Here is a 15832-nt window from a genome sequence, read left to right as displayed (position 1 = left end):
GAAACTTGAGTCTTGTTATTTAGCTTCTATTACCCACAGGTCTAATTAGCATTGAAATCAGGGATTTTCTATCAATGTCCTTATTTTCTACTTTTACTTTTAGTCTAAAAAGGTCAGGCATGTTTCAAGAATGTTGGTGCTCTACTCACTCAATGCTTTGGTGAAATAAATGTCCTCTTGATCCTCTAAGGGCACATGTTAGGGAGCAGTGTGATGAACACACATGATAAATTGGCTCAAAGACATTCCCATAATTCTGTCTGCATCATACCATGGAATTTAAGTCATGTAAACTTCATTCATCACAGAACACCTTTGAGAATCAGCTTTCGTAGAAGCTAGCATACTGAATTCATAGCAGTAATTCAGCCCAAAATAAAAGTATGTTCTTCCTTCTCTGGAAATTTTTTTCTGCACCTATTCATTTATTTTGTCCTGGTATAAATGAACAACACATTTTGGCAATTCTTTTTTGGTAAATAAGCCTTCTGTTCCAAAATTTGACTTAGTATTTTGACGCTATGGTCTACAGAGAATGGACTGTAGCTACAGATATAGACACAAATAAGAGTGGTGAGGGAATATATAACCTTAGGAGAATCGATATCTTCTTATAAGGTACTGCTCAAGCCAAATCAGAATTAGGTATTTATGCACAGCGGGGCCAGCTTCATTAGAAAGAAAAAGATTGACAGATTTGCTGGCACAGAACCCCTAGGTAAGTTTTGGAGTTAGTATACCATGGAGAAGAGACTGTTCTATGACATGACCTGCGTCTAACCTGCAAGCTGAACCTGGGCCAGAAGGTGGAGAATAATTCCCGCAAGTATCCGTAAAGACTGTCTGATCAAAATCAATGTTTTCTTCTGATATAAATTACTACCCCTTCCTTGCTTCTGACTATGTGATGGTTCCTGTAATAGGCTGTTGTCCTGACCAGATCAAGCATGTATAATAACTTCCCATTCCTGAAGCATTCACATACTAGTACTCTTGACTATTCTGCCTTTTAAATTCTTCAGCACCAGCCAAGCAGCATGGAGGATATTCACTTTGTCTTGCAACTGCTCAAGATGTGCCTCATAAATTCCGCTTAATGAACTGTTGATTGCCAGACTGGAGTGGCATGCCTCTTTCTTTGCTCTTTCAGTGTTCTCTGCTTACATATGTGGATTTTCAATCTTAGGACACTTCCCTGGATATGAGAATAAAGACTATCTTAATTCCCCTGCTCAAAACCACTCAATTACTTCTCCTTGGCCTCAAAATAAAATTTAAATGGCTAACTTTACATGACCCTATATCACAAGTCATCAAACAATAGACCCTTGGACAAATCCAGCTTGTTGTCTCATTTTGAAAATAAAGTCATGTTGGAACACATCTCTGCTAATCTATTTATATCTGGGACTGTTTTCACAGTATATAGGCAGAGTTAAGCAGTTGCAGCAATAGTTTCAACCCTATGTCTTCACAAAGCCTAAAATATTTACTATCTGGTTTTTTATAGAAAAAAATTCTGATACTTGTACTATATTATTAGGCACCTGCATACCTTTCCACACTATCCCCATTTACTAAATTGTAACCACATTTGTATTCTTTTCATTTTAGAAACCATTAATTCTTTCTTCCATGGAACATGATTGTCCCAAGATCTAGAGTAGGCTGTACTCTTGCCTAAGTAGCTCTATATTTACTTTTAAGTCACTTCTTCAACAAGTTTTCATTGAATATCCTACCTTAATTATCTTCACCCTGTTAATCTCTCAGCCTTTGTTTCCTTCATTTATTATAACATAAGACACCTTACAATTGTTAACATTTTTATATATATTCCTCATCTGTTCCAAAATTTGACTTAGTATTTGACTTATATATATTCCTCATCAAATATATATCCATCTGTCCATTGATCAATCCAACTTATTTTTTAATCTCTTATTATGAAAGCATTTTATTCAAAAATGATTCTCCTAGGACTGCATATGATTTCTGTATTTATTTTATGTGCCTTTTATTGACAGTGTATTTTTGTTGAAATGAAATAACTTAGATTCACATGAAGTTGCAAAGATAGAGCATACTGGTCCTATGTGTCCTTTGCATACTTTCTCTCAGTGAGTAAATCTTATACAACAATACTATAATATCTTGAAATTGGTACAATGTATACATAATTCTATGGCATTTGAGTACATATGTGTAGATCCATGTAACCACCACTATCAAGATACAGACCTGTCATATCATCATAAAAATTTCCTTCAAGATACCCCTTTATAGTCACAACTACATCAATCCAATACATTCTGAAACTTTAACAATCACTAATCTGTTTTCCATTTCTATAATTTTTTTAAAATGAAAAGAGAAAGACAGACAATAACAGACAGAAAGAAAAGGAGAGAGGTGAGGAAGATCAACTCATAGTTGTAGCGCTTTAGTTGTTCATTGTTTGCTTTCTCATATGTACCTTGACCAGGGTAGAGGGGGCTTTAGCCAAACCAGTGACCTTGGGCTCAAGTCAGTAGTTGGGCTTTAAACCAGTGACCTTTGGGCCAGTGACCATGGTGTCATGTCTATGATCCCTCGCTGAAGCTGGAGACCCCATGCTTAAGCTAGTGAGCCCGCGTTCAAGCTGGAGACCTTGGGGTTTTAAACCTGAGTCCTCAGCATACCGTGACCATGCTCTATCCACTGCATTCACTGGCTGGTCAGGCATCCATTTCTATAATTTTTAATTTATTATTTTTAAATGCATGCTTATTTAATTTTGGTTTTCTCTTGTACCAGAAATTAAGCTCCAAAAAGGTAGGGACATCCCTGCCTTATTTCTTATTTTCTCTATCTCCTGTATGCTGTAGATACAAATTTGGTCTCTTTTGATACCATCTTATAGATTGCCCTAATCCAATTTCTATTTAAGAGCAGAGGTTTCTTTTTTCTTTTTATTAAACAGAAATTTTCAATCAAGTCAGTGTTCTGACAAAATTTTAGTAACATTTGTTTTTATTAATAAACATGCTATTATTTACTAGCAATGTGCAGCAAACATGATAATGTTGCTCAATAAACTGAAAAAATACATCAATAACAAAACATAAAAATTATGGGGGCAACTATTTCAATATGCATAGAATCATAATGCTTTATAAGAAACCTATTGAATTATAGTGTTTTCAAGTATCATCTATTGTAAAACTTGAACAGTTTTGTATAGCTATGTGAAATTAACAGCTGGATGGAGTTTCAGAATTGTTTACTAACCAGTCCTGTCTCATGAACAATTGCTCCAAATGCATTGACTTGATTTTTAAAAGTGCTGCTGACAACTTTGTGAAGATTTTAAAAAGCATTTTATTCAAAAGTGATTCTCCTAGGACTGCATATGATTTCTGTGTTTATTTTATGTGCCTTTTATTGACAGTGTATTTTTGTTTCAATTGTTAACTTCAGAAATATTTACCATCCCTTGGAAAAATGATTTGCATCACAGCAGCCACTTTAACTGTTAAGATTTCATCTATCCTGCTACTTATTTGTCTCCTGACATCATCTTTTGTGTCTCAAACCAGGGCCATTTGAAATCGGAATGATACTAACATCATACACAGTTAAGAATTGGAGCAAGATGCCAATTGTGTTTCATAACCATTAATTCTATCCCTAGTGTATTCTGTATTTATAAAGCATTCATTGCTTTATCCTAAGAATCAATTACAAATTGTATAACATCTTTATTTTTCTCAATAATCTTGGTAAAATGATAGAAATGGAAATCCTAACAAGAACTTGTGCTATGAACAAGTTTCTCTTTTTTTTAGCACAACAGAACACAAAAGTCCCAAAGAAACTCTTTATTCTTGGCAAAAAATAATTCTGTTTTTATTTAGATAATAACAGAAATTATAAAGATCCTTTGTATTTGAATCTATATTTTTTTCCAGGAAAAATGTGGTGACATTTACTTTTGCATATAGCTTTAGTTAGGAAATTTTGACAAATATTGATATGTAAACAAAAATTTGGACATATTGAGAACTATGATAAGAGCATCAGCAAATCAGATTCATCATAACTTTATGACAAGAGCTGAAGTATAAAGTAAGATTTCATGTAAGCCATACCCAAAGGAGACATTATAAGGTAAATTTTATTGTCAACTATTAATCATTTATAATAAAAGCAAAAGCATTATAAAATATACATTAAAAACCATTAGGTAAATGTTGTTATTACCATTTTTACAGAATATACAATTAAGTCTCAGGAAGATTTACAAGTACTAGCACTTTATGTTCCAGTGTGTTTCTAAAAAAATATTTATTCTGAGGATGTATCTGAAAAAAAAAATGTTTAGAATTTTCCAAAGTTAAAAAGAGAAGAGTGAGAAAAATATCACTTGAAAAATAAATAATATATATAAAAATGTTCCTGAACTGACATCTGATTCAAATTTTGGGCCAATTTTTGTTTTAATATCTAGAAAAATCAGTTTTTTAATTGTTCAAAAGCCTTTTTCAACATTGCTTTGGGTTATTGACTGATGTACAGGCAAAATAAAGTCCCAGTAGCAGAAATAAATAATATAAAATTTTGCCCTGGCCAGTTGGCTCCGTGGTAGAGTGTCAGCCTGGCATGCAGGAGTCCCAGGTTCAATTCCCGGCCAGGGCACACAGGAGAAGTGCCCATCTGCTTCTCCACCCCTCCCCCTCTCCTTCCTCTCTGTCTCTCTCTTCCCCTCCCGCAGCCAAGGCTCCATTGGAGCAAAGTTGGCCCAGGCGCTGAGGATGGCTCTATGGCCTCTGCCTCAGGTGCTAGAATGGCTCTGGTTGCAACAGAGCAATGCCCCAGATGGGCAGAGCATCGCCCCCTTGTGGGCATGCCAGGTGGATCCCGGTCAGGCATTTGTGGGAGTCTGTCTGACTGCCTTCCCGTTTCCAACTTCAGAAAAATACAAAATAATAATAATAATAATATAAAATTTTATACTTGACACAAATTTTAACTGATTGACTTTTAAACTGGCTTTAAATTTCAAATACTACAAGTATGAGTTTAGGATCATCAAGATACAGGTTTAAATTCAATTTTAAGATTTCCTAGTTGAATTGCTAAGTTGCTGACTCACTCAAAGTAATATTTTCTTATGAACAAAATATTAAATTTTGTGGGAATGATCAGTGTTTGGATTATATGAGAATATGTATATCCACATATATTGATGTTCAATAAAATTTTCTTTATTTTCCACATTTTCATATTTTTCTCTGAATTGGTTTCTATTTTTATTTATTAATGTTAATATTTCTTAGAAATTTTCTTTAAATTATCTTATACTCATCCTGTATTTTTTTCTGTCAGAAAATTCTCATTTATTTCCATAATTTATATTACCAGTAAAGGCCAAAGTTGCCCCAGTATGCACATGTCATCTCTGACAGCATCACCACCCCTCTGCTCTCTTCTGATTTTCAGCACCTTATTTCTAGATCCAATTCCTGGATGTTAGAAGGAACTTTCAAACTATTATATCCTAAAGCACAATAATAATAATCAAACTATTATTCCCCTAAACTGCTCTTCTTTCTCTAGTCTTTATCTCCACAGTTGATAGCACCATTTTCTCAACTGAGAAAACATTCCAGAAACTCCATACTCTCTCTTGGGCGGATAAAGTTATTTTTTCTCACCCTTATTGTTAAAGATGGTGCTGTCCGTCACCCAGGTGATAATATTGATGCCCTTCTTGCTTGGGAAGGGGCATGATTGTGCTAATGTGTGTTAGGGGAGGGCTTTTGTACCAAAAGGTTTTACAAGGTGGCACTAGGAGGCCATTTTGGGGGAGAGTGGCTACATTCTTATAGAGAGAAAGAGGCCATGGAGGCAGAGCAAGGAGGCCATGTGGAGGAGGCAGCCAAAATGGAAGAATGGGGAAGAAGAAGCCAGTTTGTGGAGGAGAAGGAGATGGGGAACAGAGGTGAATAAGACTGGTGAGGTAGAAGCCTTTGATTCTAGGAAAACTCGGATGAGTCAGTAGCTTTTTGAGCACTGAATGAGTGGGCTTTGGAGCACCATATGATTGTTTTCACTCGCTTGTTGAGTGAATCTAGAATAAAGGAAAATGGACCACCAGTTTTTGGCTCTGTTGATTCCTTACTGTCTGTTCGAATCAAATGTGAGCCTGCATTGACCAGGCAGCTTTGATGGCAGCTGCAAATACTGGATTTACACTATCCACTGATTCTGTTTGTCTTAAACTCTTTCATTTGGTTAGCAATTTCTCTAAATCCCATATCTTACTTATTTTTTACGGTCCCTCGTCCACATCACAATTTCAATCACCACAGGTTAGGCTTTCCCTGCACTCTTTATATATTCCTTTTGAATAATTAATCATAAACATGTTTACCAGATTTTAATTCTTTGAACAATGTGTCTTTATAACTCACATAATAAAATTGAAATATTGAAGACCCTAATGGAGTTTATCTCTCATCTTTGCCTTGAGAATACCCTTCTTACTGATGCCATAATTTGCTCTTCCTTACTAAACATACTGTTCCCTTCTCTTCATAGGTTATAAAGCCTACTTACACTTCTGAGATTAGCTGAAGTATAAAACACATTGTATTTTGCAAAGCCTCAGCTCAGAAGCAAAATAACTTTCATCTTTTCTTCTCTAACAGCAGTTTTTTGCTTTTTTTTATTATTCAATGAGAGAAGGGGAGGCAGAGAACGACTCCTGCATGTGCCTCAACTGGAATCCTTCTGGAAAGCCAACCAGTGGACGATGCTCTGCCCATCTGGGGTGTTGCTTCATTGCCCAGAAACAGAGCTCTTCTTAGTGCCTGAGGCAAAGTGAGAGGAGGAGGGGTGTAGAAGCAGATGGGCACTACTCCTGTGTGCCCTGACTGGGAATCAAACCATCAAACCCAGGACATTCACACACCAGGTTGATGCTCTACCGCTGAGCCAACTGGCCAGGGCTCTAACAGCAGTTTTGACAAGCTGAAATTATTGTGCTTTTTACATTGTACTGTATTCATTTGTGTATAGGGACTTATGTAAACAATATAAGCTACATTTTCCTATTTCTTGGTTAGCTCCTTAAAGACGGAGCTTTGAGTTTTATTCACTTTTGATTAGTCTTTGTAACTATAATCTGAAAATATAAGAATCATTCAATAACTCAGTTTATTGAGTTAATGAATGAATAATAAGTGAATCATGTGGCATTTTCTCAGACTGAAACACAGAAATACAAAATAAATATTTGTTGATGTTAATTAACCTGGGACAGAAGGTTTACTGCTAATTGTTTTTTATTGTGCACAGAATTTTAAGTTCTAGGTGCAAATTACCACTTATATTTCAATGTATATTTAAAAACTTATCCCTGACCTGTGGTGACACAGTAAAGTGTTTACCTGGAACACTGAGATTACCAGTTGGTATCTCTGAACTTGCCTGGTCAAGGCACATACAGGAAGTAACTACTACAAGTAGATGTTTCCCACTTATACTCCCTCTTTCTCACTCTCAGTCTCTCTCACTCCCCTTTCTCCAAAAATCAATAAATAAAATTAAAAATATAAATATATAAAAATAAAAAACTTATAAGTTCTGAATTTGATTTTCTGTTGATAAATCATTTATTATCCCTAGATAAACTACCATATTTCTCAGAGCTACATTTTACAAAATATTTACGCCCTGGTCAGTTGGCTCAGTGGTAGAGAATTTGCTCAGCATCTGGAAGTCCTAAGTTTGATTCCCAGTCAGGGCACATAAGAGAGGCGACCATCTGCTTCTCCAGTCCTCCACTCCTCCTCCCTCTTCCCTTTCACTCTTTTTATCTTCTCCTCCCACAGCCATGGCTTGATTGATGCGAACATGTCAGCCCTGGACACTGAGGATGGCTCATGGAGCCTCCGCCAAACGCACTAAAAATAGCTTGGTGTGAGCATAACCCCAGATGGGCCCTAAATGGGGTTGCCCATTGGATCCCAGTCAGGGTGCATGTGGGAGTCTGTCTCTGTATATCTCCTACTCTTATGTAAAAATTTTAACAAAATAAGTAATATAGGTTACACATTATTTGATCTGAAGACATCCTTCCAAAATTAACAAGAATATTCTTTTGTGAACTTTTACACACCATTGTTTTTCAAATGAAATACTGTTTTCAAGCAAAGTTTAAATTAGCAGTCTCATATTATCAATAATAAGTAAAACAGAAATATTACAAGCAGATACAGAAGTCCAAATGCTTACACCACACCTTCTCAGCCCATGTTCTTACCCATGTGCTAGCTTTCCAAAAGGAGCTCCAAAGAGCACCACCCTCAAAACAGGATAAATAGGCTAGCAGAAATCTGTTCCTAGGTACATTTATTTATTGCAGGCGCTCAGTGATTTCATGAGCAAGAAATTGGAATGAGAGGGTGGGCATTTTAAGTGGATTAACTGATTTGGTCATCAGTTAAGTGTGTATCCCTACTAATTTTTATGCAAAGTCTTTCTCCATGCTATTATATCTTCAACTTTTATTCTCTCTTGTGCCAAGTATCTATTCAAAGCCTTCAATTATAATCTATATTAATCTAGTTTATTTATGGAAGATAAGTGGCCTGAAAACATTCATAAAAGCATTTGAACATGCCCTAGAACATCTTATTTTTATTATTTCAAAAATGTTGACTCTAGTTTTTATTCATAACCTTGACTTTACCTCGTATGTGGGATGTGACAAACAGGTAGCATAACTTGTGCAGTATAAAGTAGGATATAGAAATTGAAAATATTAAGGAAAAATAATCTATTACCAACTCCTTGCAGCTCTGAGAATTTTACAAAATGTAGTTATACGTCATGAAGATTTTTTTTTAATATTTCTTATGCAGACTTCAGGATTTTCTTCATTTGTGTGTGTGTGTGTGTGTGTGTGTGTGTGTTTTAAACAAATAACATTTACTCTGATGTCGGCACTGTTCTGATTCCTAAGGATGCAGAATGAGCAAACAAACTCAAGTCTCCAGCCACACTGAGCTTTTAGTGGTGATAATAAATAATAAAGATAAATAAGTGCAATATAGAAATTTTTTTGTTAGGAATAAATGCTACCTATAATCCAGTATCAATGTAGCGATATAATGATTTTCTTGTTTCTCATCTTTAAGTTAAAACTTTTAATATGCATTCACTGAATTTTTTCATAATTTTCCAAACACTTTAGGTTTTTCTCTATGTCCCTTACTTTTAACTGTGATCCTTCAACCACCGCACCCAATCTTTCTCTAACAATTTCTCTCTCTCTAAATGATTTGTGTTCCACTGGCAGCTCTGTGCTGAAGAAAGTGATATATCCTGATGAAGCCATTAAGCACTATACCACAGACATTAAGAGGATGATATAGGCATGATTTCAATCATGCAAAAGGAAACTACCCTAGTTCTGAGAAGGAAAAGCACCAGAGAGCTTAACCCACTCTAGTCTACATTTTCATTTTATTAGATTCAAATCTGAGGATGTCAGAACAAATTAACACTTTTCCCCCCACAAGGCAATCATTGTAAGTATCATCATCAGATGCATATTGAGCACCCGCAGGGAGAGGGGCTGGAGCTTATAATGTGCAATGCACTGAAAAGAACCAAAGTACACATTGAGGATAAATGGGTTGATAATATAGAAAATATATTAAGAGAAAGTTGTTTTTATTTTTTTAACTCTGTGCTGTCATAAAGATTTTCTTTAAAAATCACTTTTACATAGAAGTCATGTTTCTAAGCTCTGTTATAACCCTCAATTACATTTAAGTATGTGTTTAATTATCCCCACACTTAACATATTCCAATATTTAATTTTTTTGAAATAAAGACGTACCTTGCTTAATAAAATACATCCTTAAGTGAAATATTAAAGTTATATATTGTTGGTAAATCAACTTTTATATTAAGAACAGTAAGAGACAAAAGTTGTTGAGGAAATAGGCTTGCTAAAAGTAGAATCATTGTGCCTTTATTTGATATTATCATAGGAACAAATATAAAATAATAGAATTGTTATGGCACTACACATCTATTGCCTGTTTTGCTAAGGTTTTCTTTTTTTATTAAATTTATTGGAGTAACACTGGATAACACAGTTAACCAGTGCACAATTCTACAACTCATATTCTTTTCTTTTTAATTTTAATTTTTTTATTCAGTGAGGGGAGGGGAAGCAGAGAGAGAGACTCCCACATGTGCCCTGACTGGGATCCACCCAGCAACCCCCATCTGGGGCTGATGCTCTGCCTATCTGGGGCCATTGCTCCATTGCTCTGCAACCAAGCTATTTTAGTGCCTGAGGTTAGGTCATGGAGCCATCCTCAGTATCTGGGGCCAACACACTCAAGCCAATTGAGTTAGAATTGTAGGAGGGGGTAGAGAGAGAGAGAGAGAGAGAGAGAGAGAGAGAGAGAGAGAGAGAAGAGGGGGAGAGGAGGAGAAGCAGATGGTTGCTTCTTTTGTGTGCCCTGGCCAGGAATCAAACCTGGGACTTCCACACACTGGATCGATGCTCTACCACTGAGTCGGCAGGCCAGGGCCCACAACTCATATTCTATACCCTATATGTATGTTTGATTTTTTTTAATTAAAATACTTCTGAAGTATACAAGCGTGAGCAAAGTAGTTTATGGTTGTGAGTACACAAAGTTTATTCTTGCATTATAATTTATCAATTATTGAATTATTTTTTATTATATAAAAAATTTTACACCTTCTTTTGTCCACCTCTGCAATATTCATATGTACCATACTATAAATAATATCAGATTAATTTTTATAAAGCAAATGATACTTTAGTAAATGATTAATAAATCCTCTCTAACAAGTCAGAGATGTTTGCCCTTAAGGAGGGTGAGTCCAAAGTGAAAAAAGTTTTATCATACTGCTAATTTCTTTAGCAAATATTTATTAATATTTCATCAAAACATATACTTTCATGACAAATTCTAGATAATGTAATGTATATTTTTAAGCATAGAAGCAAAAATAACCATTTACAATTAAAATTAGATCAAAATATAAAACTGCCTTATCTTCCCAATGGTAATTTAAACTATTTGAACATTAAGCCACAGAATTTTAACACATATCTCCTATTTTCACTGAAAAATACTAAATATATTTTAATCTGTTATTGGTGCCCTAGGTTCATATTAATAACCAATTATTCAAATGAACCATGTTACATGAAGATCTTTAGGGCCTATAGAACTATAAAGGGCCATTTTTCTCTTCATAAAATTACACTGAACTTTTCAGCTTTAAAAGTCTGCCTATTTGACCCTGCTTTTCTTAACTTATTTTCCATCTCTTTCTTCCCATCATATTGACAGCTTTTAGTTTTCATTGTCATTTCTGCAATTGATAAAAGTAACTCCTCTCTTTAATATGGTCTTGGTAGCAGTAATTTATGTTGTTAGAATAAAGTATAAACTAAGAGTATATATTCTTTGAGTGAGGAAGGTATGGTCTTCTCTTTGAAATATATACAGATAGTAAAATAGCTTTCAGCAATCAAATTGTGTGTGTGTATGTGTGTGTGTGTGTGTGATGTACTACTAATTTGCCCTATCTTAATAAAAGAAAGAGGTCATTATTTGGAGCTCATATATTAAAATGCATGAATTATAATTAAAAATTGACAAGAAATTGAAATTAGCACTAATATCTCATAACTGGTCTATCCAAATTGTTTTCATATTTAATCTTTTGAAATAACTATTTTGTTTTTTTCAATAGGTGATATTTCTTATATAGGTGAGATTTTTTTTCATGTGCTTAAATTCTAAATTAAGTGGTTTTTTTTGTTTGTTTGTTTGTTTTTGAGAGGAAGGGACCAATTTAAGGAACAGGCTGTTCACAAAAGCTGAACTTAAACACTAATTGGTGAACAGAAAACAGTGGAAGTGAAAAAGTTGAGTAAAAACACAGGATCTCACTATAAGAATCTGGTGTTAGCCCTGGCCGGTCGGCTCAGTGGTAGAGCGTTGGCCTGGCATGCAGGAGTCCCGGGTTCGATTCCCGGTAGGGGCACACAGGGGAAGCGCCCATCTGCTTCTCCACCCCTCCCCCTCTCCTTCCTCTCTGTCTCTCTCTTCCCCTCCCGCAGCTGAGGCTCCATTGGAGCAAAAGATGGCCCGGGCGCTGGGGATGGCTCCTTGGCCTCTGCCCCAGGCGCTAGAGTGGCTCTGGTCGCGACAGAGCGACGCCCCGGAGGGGCAGAGCATTGCCCCCTGGTGGGCAGAACATCGCCCCCTGGTGGGCGTGCCCGGTGGATCCCGGTCAGGCGCATGCGGGAGTCTGTCTGACTGCCTCCCCGTTTCCAGCTTCAGAAAAATACAAAAAAAAAAAAAAAAAAAGAATCTGGTGTTTTGAATTATAAGTGTGGGGATTTTCTTTTTCAAAGTGTGATTTGTGGCCTAGCACCATCTGGTTCATCTGGTAATTTGTTAGGAATGCAGACCTGTAGGCCCTATCCTTTACCTACTCTCAGAATTTGCATTTTTATAAGATTTTTATAAGATCTCCATGTAGTTCATATGCTCATTAACATTTGAGAAGTGTTTTCCTAGTAGATCATCATAGATTTGTTCTGATTATGAATATTTTCCAACTACATGAAACACGCCATGCTCGCCACAGAAGAAACTCATAAAGGAATATACAACACAAAAACTCTGGGTCTCAGGATCCAGATAGGGCTGACTCTATATCCAGGCATAGAAAATACATGCTTGGGGAGATTGTTGGGAGGTAGGAAAGGCTGAGTGGTCTCTTAAATAATCCACAATAGTAAATTCTTAATATCCCTTCTAAATAAATTTCAAGTGTGTCCTTTTAGTATAAATCTTCATTAAAAATTAAAGCACATCTCAAATAAATCTTTTTATATCTCCTTAATTCCTGCCAGTCATTTAATACTATTTATGGCCCTTCTTCAATTTGAGATCTTCTTCAAGTATCTTGATTGGAAGGGAAGTCTCACTCCTTAGAATCTCAAAAGCAAATTCTATCCAGACCATTTTGTGATTCTGATTTTCTTTATCACATGCTTGGTAGCACAGTTACATGTGTGTGACTGACTAAATGTGGCTGTGTGTATTTAACCTGAAAGGGAAAACTTGACTGTAAGATCCTTCATGGGAACAACCACCACATATGAGCCCTTGCGTCTGTCAGCACATAGCGCAGTGCCTGTCCCACAGACTTTCATCGAAGAGCTGAGCAGAAGACATAAAAAGGAACCTACCTGGAACTAGGAGGCTACAGTGAAGAAGGTGGGCTTTAATAGTTGTTTGTTTTTTCCAAGCATGCTTAAGTACTAATAATTCTGCTCTTCATACAGTTCTTTGGGGGAGCTACAAGAATGCTATGAAGGTATAACATAGCTGATTTAGGTACCAATTGTGGAAACATTCAGGCTAAACGTAATTGTTATACCCTTGTTACTGGCATGCTTTTCTTCTTCTCCATCCCAGTTGAACTCTTATTTGCTACCCTGGACAATCCCTGTATGCTTTGGGCATCAGCCTTTGGCACTCACTGTTGTTTCAGAAAGTAACATCCTGCTCAAAATCCAACGAGAAAACCCGAGAGGTCCTGAGCAGCTTACCTTGAATTTGAGTAGATGTAACAGTTTTTTAAAGGGAGAGCAGGCAGTTAAACTTGGATTTGGCTAGACTAGCTAGCTTAAGGGCCAGATGCTGGTGGGGAGAGAGGAAAAGTAATTCAGATGAAGACAAACCTTCTTGGTAGCAAGACCTCAACTAACCCTTTCCATTTGGTGAGAGTAAAAAAGTGTGCAGCCTGACTAATTCCATCATCCAGAAACAAAAAATCAGTAGGTGTGAACTTTTTACATTAAATATAGTTGAAATTTTATTGTTCTCATCTAGGTGCACTAGAGTAAGAGCAGTAAAATTTTTAACTTGGTTGACTAGGAGTCAGCTCGTGATTTTAGACACATTTGAGGTTAGACAAATCTGTTGTCTACTCAAGTCAGTATTTGTGTGCATGAGAATCACCTGGGGAGAGTGTTAAAATGCAGATTCCTTGCCCCAAATCTCATTCATTCTGATGTTCTAGATCTAAAACAGTAAGAGTAACTTTTAATAGAGACCCTTGTTATTCTGATGTGGAGAAAAGCTACCTAACCTAGATCATTGTTACAAAAGAGCAAATTCAAAAACTATGGCATTAACTGTCAGCCAATTCTTTAGAAATCAAGTTGGTTGCTTTATATTTTATTTTTAATTACAGTTGACATTCAATATTGTTTTAGATTAGTTTCAAGTGTACGTGTAGTGGTTAGACAATTATATAATTTACAATGTGTTCCCCTGATATTTCAAGTGCCCACCTGGCACCGTATTTAGTTACTACAATATTATCCACTGTATTTTCTGTGTTCTATTTATACATGCCAGGATTATTTTATAACTACCAATCTGTATTTCCTAATTGCTTCACTTCTTTTTACTCAGCCCCCCAACTGCCTCTCTGGCAACCCAAAAATAAACAAAAAACAAAAACAAAACAAGACAGAAACAGACTCATAGATGCAGAAAACAAACTAAAGTTTGACTACTTTGTCTTTCTTTGACTTTCTTTATTTCTATCCTACTCCTACAGAGAATAACAGAGAAGACATGTAAGTATTAAGTTGACAAGTATTCAAAAACAATCTCCCTGGAGAGGGTGTTCATATGTCTCAGTTGCCCAAGACAATCCCAGTTTATGCCATTTGTCCCAGCAATGCTCCTTCGGTCATCCTAAAAGGGTCTAAGTTTGAACAACGTGTTACATGATTTTCCTAATCCTGTATTAACAACCACAAGGGAAAGGTGTGGATAAATGCCTTTGTGTCTAAATAATTTATTTTCTGCTGTTCAACGTGTTTCTTAAGTGAAGAGCATAAGTGTCATTCAAAAAGTGTTTTCTTTTTCAAAATGAAGTGATTATATAACTTTTAAAAGGGTTATCTTCTTCAAAATGTATCCTTGATAATAAAATCTCCTTCTTATCCTTTGTGTGTGGGCGGGATTAAAAAAACTGTCTAATGTCAACAACTAAGATAAAAATCTAATGTCAATAAAATGTCAAAACATAAATCTAAAAATAATTTAATTTAAAATAAATGAAACCATCATTTATATAATTCCATTAGGTTTTTCTGTCAGACCCTAATTCAAAATGTGTAAATTATTAACCACATTACATTGTATTCAGTTCTTCATTTGTCACTAATAGGTGGCTGCCTAAATTTCTACAGTTGCTATAATTTTTCTTAAGAATTTATAGAATTTTAATGTTAGATTACATGAAAAAATACTCACTAGGTAATTTTTTTTTGTTTTAACCTTAAGTTTTTACTCACCCTGTTCAATTGAAGTCAATCTATTAAAGAGTGCATAAGTGGCTAGAGGAAGCCAGCTGCTGCAGCTGATGCAAACCCAAATTTCTGAAAATTGGAAATCTCTTGTGTGATGTTTAGCTTCCCCACCTCAAAATGAAAAGCAAAGCAGACTTGCATTGCAAATGTGCACCTTTCATAAAAATTCAGGGATCTTCCATTATGTGAATGTTGTGATGCTAATTTTATCAATTTCTAACAAGCCTTGGACCAGCCTTCAGCACTTTCCTGTCTGTCTGTCTGCCTGTCTAGTAATTTATTTGTAATCTAGCATCTAAACACACTTACAGGGGATCTGAAATATGTCTCTCCCGAGTGAAGCAAGCCCTTCTGCCTCAATTACATCATTTTGAGCTGACT

This window comes from Saccopteryx bilineata, chromosome 5 (assembly GCF_036850765.1).
Source record: "Saccopteryx bilineata isolate mSacBil1 chromosome 5, mSacBil1_pri_phased_curated, whole genome shotgun sequence".
NCBI lineage: Eukaryota > Metazoa > Chordata > Mammalia > Chiroptera > Emballonuridae > Saccopteryx > Saccopteryx bilineata.
Note: the sequence above shows the minus strand (reverse complement) of the source record.